Here is a 9,034-nt window from a genome sequence, read left to right as displayed (position 1 = left end):
CTCCTGCAGAGAGGGAGAGAGAGAGATGCTAATCAATCAATCAATCAATCGTATTTATTAAGTGCTTACTGTGTGCAGAGCACTGTACTAATCACCAGCTCTTCTCCCCTCCATGTGGCTCTATTTCCCCCCATCGCCCCCACCCCCACCCAAATGTTGCCTCTTCAATAGGAAAAGTGCGGAAAATTCACCAAGTGGATCTTTTTTTTTTTAAAAGGTATTTATTAAGTGCTTACTTTGAACCAAGCACCATACTAAACGCTGGGGAAGATAGGAGGTAATCAGATCGGACACAGTCCCTGTCCCACGTGGGGCTCACAGTGTCAATCCCCATTCATTCATTCATTCATTCAATCGTATTGAGCGCTTACTGTGTGCTAAGCGCTTGGGAAGTACAAGTCTGCAACATATAGAGACGGTCCTTACCCAACAACGGGCTCACAGTCTAGAAGGGGGAGACAGACAATAAAACAAAACATGTAGACGGGTGTCAAAATCGTCAGGACAAATAGAATTATAGCTATATGCACATCATTAACAAAATAAATAGAAGGGTAAATATGTGCAAGTAAAATAAATAGAGTAATAAATCTGCACAAATATAGACAAGTGCTGCGGGGAAGGGAAGGGGGTAGGGCGGGGGGGATGGGGAGGAGGAGAGGAAAAAGGGGGCTCATTTTACGGATGAGGTAACTGAAGCACAGAGGAGTGAAGTTGCTTGCCCAAGGCCACAGAGCAGACAAGTAGCGGAGCAGGGATTAGAACCCAGGCCCTTCCGACTCCCAGCCTCGTCTTCTATCCACTAGACCACGCTACTTCTCCAGAAACAGCGTGGCTCAGTGGAAAGAGCCCGGGCTTTGGAGTCAGAGGTCGTGGGTTCAAATCCCGGCTCTGCCACTTGTCAGCTGTGTGACTTTGGGCAAGTCACTTCACTTCTCTGTGCCTCAGTTACCTCACCTGTAAAAATGGGGATTAAAACTGTGAGCCCCCCGTGGGACAACCTGATCACCTTGTAACCTCCCCAGCGCTTAACCACATAGTAAGTGCTTAACAAATACCATTATTATTATTATTATCTTGTCTAGTGGCAACTGGCCAAAGTAGTCCCAGCCTTTCAGTATTTATTGAGCACTTGCTATGGGCAGAGCACTGTACTGAGGGCACTTAGGAGCGTCCAATGCGGTAAGAGTTGGCAGATGCGCTCCCTGCCCAGAAGGAGTTTTACAGTCCAGGGGTGGGGACTGACATTAATGGAAATGAATAATTTATAATATATAATTTAAAGAGATGTGCACATCTTTGAGAAGACCCGACTGGTTGTGTAGCGATGAGGTGTTGCTTCTTGGGTGGGGCTGCCACTTCCCTCGCTAGTCAGAAGATCTGAGTTTTAATCCCAGTTCTGCCTTTTGCCGGCTCCTGTGTGACCTGGGGCAAGTCACTTAGCGTCTCTGTGCCTGTTTCCTCATCTGTAAAATGAAGATCAAATAGCTGTTCTCCCTCCTATTTAGACTGAGCCCCGTATGGTGCAGGGATTGCGTCTGATTTGATTACCTCGTATCTCTCCAAGAGTTTAGAACAGTGTTTGCCTCATAATGAGCACTTAACAGATACCATTCCATTCAATCGTATTTATTGAGCGCTTACTGTATGCAGAGCACTGTATTAAGCGCTTGGGAAGTACAAGTTGGCAACATATAGAGACGGTCCCTACCCAACAGTGGGCTCACAGTCTAGAAGGAAGAGGCAGAGAACAAAACATATTAACAAAATAAAATAAATAGAATAAACATGTACAAATAAAATAAATAAATAAGGTGTTCACATTGACAAAACGTGATTATTATTGATGTCCCAGTGATGTTCGAATGTGCTAGTATCCCTCTACCTAGGGATAGAGCATTGGTCTGGGAGCCAGAAGGACCTGGGTTCCAATCCCACCTCAGCCACTTGTCTGCATTGTGACCTTGGGCAACTCGCTTCACTTCTCTGTGCCTCAATTATCTCATTCATTCATTCAATCGTATTTATTGAGTGCTTACTGTGTGCAGAGCACTGTACTAAGCGCTTGGGAAGTAGAAGTTGGCAACATATAAAGACGGTCCCTACCCAACAGCGGGCTCACAGTCTAGAAGGGGGAGACAGACAACAAAACAAAACATATAAACCAAATAAAATAAATAGAATAAATATGTACAAGTAAAATAGAGTAATAAATATGTACAAACATATATACAGGTGCTGTGGGGAGGGGAAGGAGGTAAATCTGGGGGGTGGGGAGGGGGAGTAGGGGGAGAGGAAGGAGGGGGCTCAGTCTGGCTCATTTGTAAAATGGGTATTAAAACAGTGAGCCCCATGCGGGACAGGGACTGCATCCAACCTGATTTGCTTAGCAGTGCTTAATACCGTGCCTGGCACATTAATTAGTGCTTAATAAATACCATAATTATTATTTTTTTCTTCATTTCTCTGTGTCTGTTCCCTCCTCTGTAAAACTGGAATTAAGACTGTAAGCCCCACAGAGGACATGGACCTGATTAGCTTGTATCTACCCCAGCACTTAGAACTACGCTTGACACATACCCCAATGTTGCAAGCCCGTTGTGGACAGGGAATGTGTTTATTGATCTGTTGTACTCTCCCAAGCGCTTAGTACAGTGCTATGCATACAGTAAGCGCTCAATCAATACAACTGAACGAGTGAATACAGTGCCTGGCACATCATAAGCGCTTAAAAAAAATACCGTAAAAAAAGTGGACACTCAATACGCAATAAATGAAGCTAATCCTACCGTCTCCCCTTCCTCCCCTACACCCCACGGAACTCTGGAGTTGCCCTGAAACCTCCCGGGCTGGCACTGGTGGGGCAGGAAGGTGGATGTGGCAAAACCTGAGTAGCTGCCCCTCAGAATGATGAACCAACGGCAAGGGTTTCTGCCCCAGGCTCCTGCCCCTCTTTGGTCCCTCTCCCCACCCCACCTCTGCTTGTGTTAGGTGCTGCCATAATAATAATAATAATAATGGCATTTGTTAAGCGCTTGCTATGTGCAATGCACTTTCTAAGCTCTGGGGAGGATCCAAGGTGAACAGGTTGTCCCACGTGAGGCTCACAATCTTAATTCCCATTTTACAGATAAGGTAGCTGAGGCACAGAGATGTTAAGTGACTTGCCCAAAGTCACATGGCTGACAAATGGCGGAGCTGGGAGTCGAACCCATGACCTCCGACTCCCAAGCCCAGGCTATTTTCCACTGAGCCATGCCTGCCCTGCGAGGCCCATATCAATCGTATTTATTGAGCGCTTACTGTGTGCAGAGCACTGTACTAAGCGCTTGGGAAGTACAAGTTGGCAGCATATCCTGATGAGGTCAGCTGCTGACTGGCTGCAGGTAATAATAATAATAATAATAATAATAGTATTTGTTATGCGCTTACTATGTGCCAAGCACTGTTCTAAGCACTGGGGTAGATACGGGGTAATCAGGTTGTCCTACATGGGGCTCACACTTTTCATCCCCATTTTACAGATGAGGTTACTGAGGCACAGAGAAGTGAAGTGACTTGCCCAAAGTCACCGTCACCCAGCTGACAAGTGGTGGGCTGTCCCCTGCCAATTTATATATATATATATATATATATATATATATATACACACACACACCTGTATATATGTATATATGTTTGTAAATATTTATTACTCTATTTTACTTGTACATATCTATTTATCTATTTTATTTTGTTAGTATGTTTGGTTTTGTTCTCTGTCTCCCCCTTTTAGACTGTGAGCCCACTGTTGGGTAGGGACTGTCTCTATGTGTTGCCAACTTGGACTTCCCAAGCGCTTAGCACAGTGCTCTGCACACAGTAAGCGCTCAATAAATGATTGATTGATTGATTGAGTAGGGATTAGAATCCACGACCTCTGACTCCCAAGCCCGCTCTCTTTCCACTAAGCCAACACGCTGCTTCTCTAAGGTAAGACAGGGAGAGTGGGAAAGACAGGTTGGCTTGGTTGGGGGCGGGGGGGGGGGGGGGGGAAGGGGAAGAGGCCAGAGAAAGGGAATAGGGTGAAGGGGGGACACCAATCCAGGGAAAGTGGGAATCTGATGGAGGAGAGGCTGGGAGGTAAGCGCACAGGCCCCAGGAAAGGGCGGCGAGCCAACGCTCTCCCCCGAGCAAGGTGTGACTCCACCGAAGCTTGCGACACAACTACGTGGTAGTGAAAGGGAGACTCGTTTAGCCACTTAATTTGATCAATGAAGCAGCCAAACCAGAACCGTCTCGAATGATCCTTGTCGTCTATGCACATCGATCGGAGAAGCAGCAGCGTGCCTCAGCGGCAAGAGCCCGGGCTTGGGAGGCAGAGGTCATGGGTTCGGATCCCGGCTCAGCCGCTTGTCAGCTGTGGGACTTTGGGCGAGTCACTTCACTTCTCTGGATCTCGGTTCCCTCACCTGGAAAATGGGGATGAAAACTGAGAGCCCCACGTGGGACCACCTGATCAATCAATCAATCGTATTTATTGAGCGCTTACTGTGTGCAGAGCACTGGACTAAGCGTTTGGGAAGTACAAGTTGGCAACATATAGAGACAGTCCCTACCCAACAGTGGGCTCACAGTCTAAAAGGGGGAGACAGAGAACAAAACCAAACATACTCACAAAGTAAAATAGAATAGATATGTACAAGTAAAATAGAGTAATAAATATGTACAAACATATATACAGGTGCTGTGGGGAAGGGAAGGAGGTAAAATGGGGGGGATGGAGAGGGGGACGAGGGGGAGAGGAAGGAAGGGGCTCAGTCTGGGAAGGCCTCCTGGAGGAGGTGAGCTCTCAGTAGGGCCTTGAAGGGAGGAAGAGAGCTAGCTTGGCGGAGGGGCAGAGGGAGGGCATTCCAGGCCCAGGGAAGGATGTGGGCCGGGGGTCGATGGCGGGACAGGCGAGAACGAGGCAGGGTGAGGAGGTTAGCGGTTACAGAGGAGCGGAGGGTGCGGGCTGGGCTGGAGAAGGAGAGAAGGGAGGTGAGGTAATAAATGCCATAATAATAATGTTGGCATTTGTTAAGCGCTTACTATGTGCAAAGCACTGTTCTAAGCGCTTGGGGGGGTTACAAAGTGATCAGGTTGTCCCACATGGGGCTCACACTCTTAATCCCCATTTTACAGAGGAGGTAACTGAGGCTCAGAGAAGTTAAGTGACTTGCCCAAGGTCACACAGCAGACACGTGGCAGAGCCGGGATTCGAACCCCTGACCTCTGACTCCAAAGCCTGTGCTCTTTCCACTGGGCCATGCTGCTTCTCTTCATTATTAGTATTATCAACTTCTCTGTGCCTCGGTTACCTCATCTATAAAGTGGGGATTAAATGTGAGGTCTCCGTGGGACAACCTGATCACCTTGTAACCTTCCCAGTGCTTAGAACAGTGCTTGGCACAGAGTAAGCGCTTAACAAATACCATTAATTATCCGGACAACCAGAGAAGTGACAAAGTGGCTGCCGCTCGGCGCCAGAGGGCAACACTGCCCTCTCCCGGGAAAATGTAGCATGGCACCCCCCAATCTGCAAAAAGCCCCTGGAGAGATCAGTCAATCAATCAATCAATCAATCGTATTTATTGAGCGCTTACTGTGTACACAGCACTGTACTAAGCGCTTGGGAAGTACAAGTTGGTAACATATAGAGACAGTACCTACCCAACAGCGGGCTCACAGTCTAGAAGACTGTGAGACTAGAAGGCCAGGGAGAGAGGTCAGAGGTTGGAGTCAGAGGTCATGGGTTCGAATTCTAGCTCTGCCACATCAATCAATCAATCGTATTGAGCGCTTACTGTGTGCAGAGCACTGTACTAAGCGCTTGGGAAGTACAAGTTGGCAACATATAGAGACAGTCCCTACCCAACAGTGGGCTCACAGTCTAGAAGGGGGAGACAGAGAACAAAACCAAACATACTAACAAAATAAAATAAATAGAATAGATAAGTACAAGTAAAATAAATAGAGTAATATGTTACTCTAACTCTCCTAAAAGCTTAGTGTAGTGCTCTGCACACAGAAAGCACTTAATAAAGCACCTAATAGAGGAGCATTATGGCTCGGTGGAAAGAGCACAGGCTTGGGAGCCAGAGGTCATGGGTTCTAATCCCCACTCCGCCACTTGTCTGCTGTGTGACTTTGGGCAAGTCACTTAGCTTCTCTGTGCCTCAATGACCTCATCTGTAAAATGGGGATTAAGACTATGAGCCCCTCATGGGACAACCTAATCACCTTGTATTCCCCGCCCCCCCAGTGCTTAGAACAGTGCTTCACACATACTAAGTCCTTAACAAATACCACCATTATTATTATTATAAGTAACAAGTGATTGATTGTCCCGATTTTGTGTATCCACCCCGGCGCTTAGTATGTGTCGTACTACAACTACTATCAATCAATCAATCAATGGTATTTATTGAGCGCTTCCTGTGTGCAGAGCACTGTACTAAGCGCCTGGGAAGTCCAAGTTGGCAACATATAGAGACGGTCCCTACCAACAGTGGGCTCACAGTCCTACTACTAATAATAATGGTATTTGTTAAGCGCTTACTATGTGCGAAGCACTGTTCCAAGCGCTGGGAAGGTTACAAGGTGATCAGGTTGTCCCACGGGGACCTCACAGTTTTAATTCCCACTTTATAGATGAGGTAACTGAGGCACAGAGAAGTTGATAATAATAATAATAATAATAATAATGACATTTATTAAGCGCTTCCTATGTGCATAGCACTGTTCTAAGCGCTGGGAAGGTTACAAGGTGATCAGGCTGTCCCAAAGGGACCTCACAGTCTTAATCCCCACTTTATAGATGAGGTAACTGAGGCACAGAGAAGTTAAGTAATAATAATGGCATTTATTAAGCGCTTCCTATGTGCATAGCACTATTCTAAGCGCTGGGAAGGTTACAAGGTGATCAGGTTGTCCCAAGGGGACCTCACAGTTTTAATCCCCAGTTTATAGATGAGGTAACAGAGGCACAGAGAAGTTGATAATAATAATGGCATTTATTAAGCACTTACTATGTGCATAGCACTGTTCTAAGCACTGGGAAGGTTACAAGGTGATCAGGTTGTCCCACGGGGACCTCACAGTTTTAATCCCCACTTTACAGATGAGGTAACTGAGGCACAGAGAAGTTGATAATAATAATAATGGCATTTATTAAGCACTTACTATGTGCATAGCACTGTTCTAAGCGCTGGGAAGGTTACAAGGTGATCAGGTTGTCCCACGGGGGCCTCACAGTTTTAATCCCCACTTTATAGATGAGGTAACTGAGGCACAGAGAAGTTGATAATAATAATAATGGCATTTATTAAGCGCTTACTATGTGCATAGCACTGTTCTAAGTGCTGGGAAGGTTACAAGGTGATCAGGTTGTCCCATGGGGGGTTCACGGTCTTCACCCCCATTTTACAGATGAGGTAACTGTGAGCCCACTGTTGGGTAGGGACCGTCTCTATATGTTGCCAACTTGTACTTCCCAAGCGCTTAGTACAGTGCTCTGCACACAGTAAGCACTCAATAAATACAATTGATTGATTGAGGCACAGAGAAGTTAAATGACTTGCCCAAAGTCACACAGCCGACAGGTGGTGGAGTCAGGAATTGAACCCATGAGCTCTGACTCCAAAGCCCGGGCTCTTTCCACTGGGCCACGCTGCTTCTCGTGATGATGATAATAATAATAATAATAATGGCATTTATAAAGCGCTTACTATGTGCAAAGCATTGTTCTAAGCGCTGGGGAAGTTACAAGGTGAGGAGGTTGTCCCACGGGGGGCTCACAGTCTTCATCCCCATTTTACAGACGAGGTCACTGAGGCTGATACTTGTTAATAATAATAATAATAATGGCATTTAAGTGCTATGTGCCAATAATAATAATAATGATGATGGTATTTATTAAGCGCTTACTATGTGCAAAGCACTGTTCAAAGCGCTGGAGCACTTACTATGTGCCAAGCACTGTTCTAAACGCTGGGGAAGGTACAAGGTAATGAGATTGTCCCACGTGGGGCTCACAGTCTTAATCCCCATTTTACAGATGAGGTGACTGAGGCACAGAGAAGTGACTTGCCTAATCACACATGATAAAGGGAGGAGCTGGGATTAGAACCCAAATCCTCCTCTGACTCCCAAGCCTGTGCTCTTTCTATGACTGCGAGCCCCACATAATAATAATAATAATGATGGTATTTGTTAAGCGCTTAATCTGTACCAAGCACTGTTCTAAGCACTCGGGGAGATACAAGGTAAGCAGGTTGTCCCAGGAGGGGCTCCCAGTCTTCATCCCCATTTTACAGATGAGGTCACTGAGGCACAGAGAAGTGAAGTGACTTGCCTCAAGTCACACAGTGGAGGAGCTAGGATTAGAACCCACCTCCTCTGACTCCCAAGCTCTTTCCACTAAGCCACGCTGCTTCTTGTGGCATTTATTAAGGGCCTACTATGGGCTGACTACCGTACTAAGCGCTGGGGTAGACGCAAGATCATTAGATCCCACATGGAACTTCCCCGTTCTAAGAGGGAGGACAGGGATCGAATCCACATTTTGCAGGTGACGAAACAGAAGTCCCAGCGTAGTGACTTTCCCGAGGCCACCTGGCCAGCACATGGCAGAGGCAGGATTAGAACCCAGGTCCTCTGGCTCCCAGCCCCGTGCTCTTTCCACTAGGCCATGCGGTTTCTCTATTCCAGCCTCTTCTGGAATAGGTAAGGGAGGCACAGGGAGTGACTGAAGGAAAAGATTAGATAGCCAAGCCCCCGACCCCGCTTTAAAGGGTGCTTAAAGTCTTTTATTAGACTGTGAGCCCACTGTTGGGTAGGGACTGTCTCTATATGTTGCCAACTTGTATGCCAACTCTATATGTTGCCCCCATCTTACCTCCTTCCCTTCCCCACAGCACCTGTATATATGCTTGTACATATTTATTACTCTATTTATTATACTTGTACATATCTATTCTATTTTATTTTGTTAGTACATTTGGTTTTGTTCTGT

The sequence above is a fragment of the Tachyglossus aculeatus genome, chromosome 17 (assembly GCF_015852505.1).
Source record: "Tachyglossus aculeatus isolate mTacAcu1 chromosome 17, mTacAcu1.pri, whole genome shotgun sequence".
Lineage (NCBI taxonomy): Eukaryota > Metazoa > Chordata > Mammalia > Monotremata > Tachyglossidae > Tachyglossus > Tachyglossus aculeatus.
The sequence above is the reverse complement of the archived record's forward strand: the minus strand, read 5'-3'. Positions refer to the sequence as shown.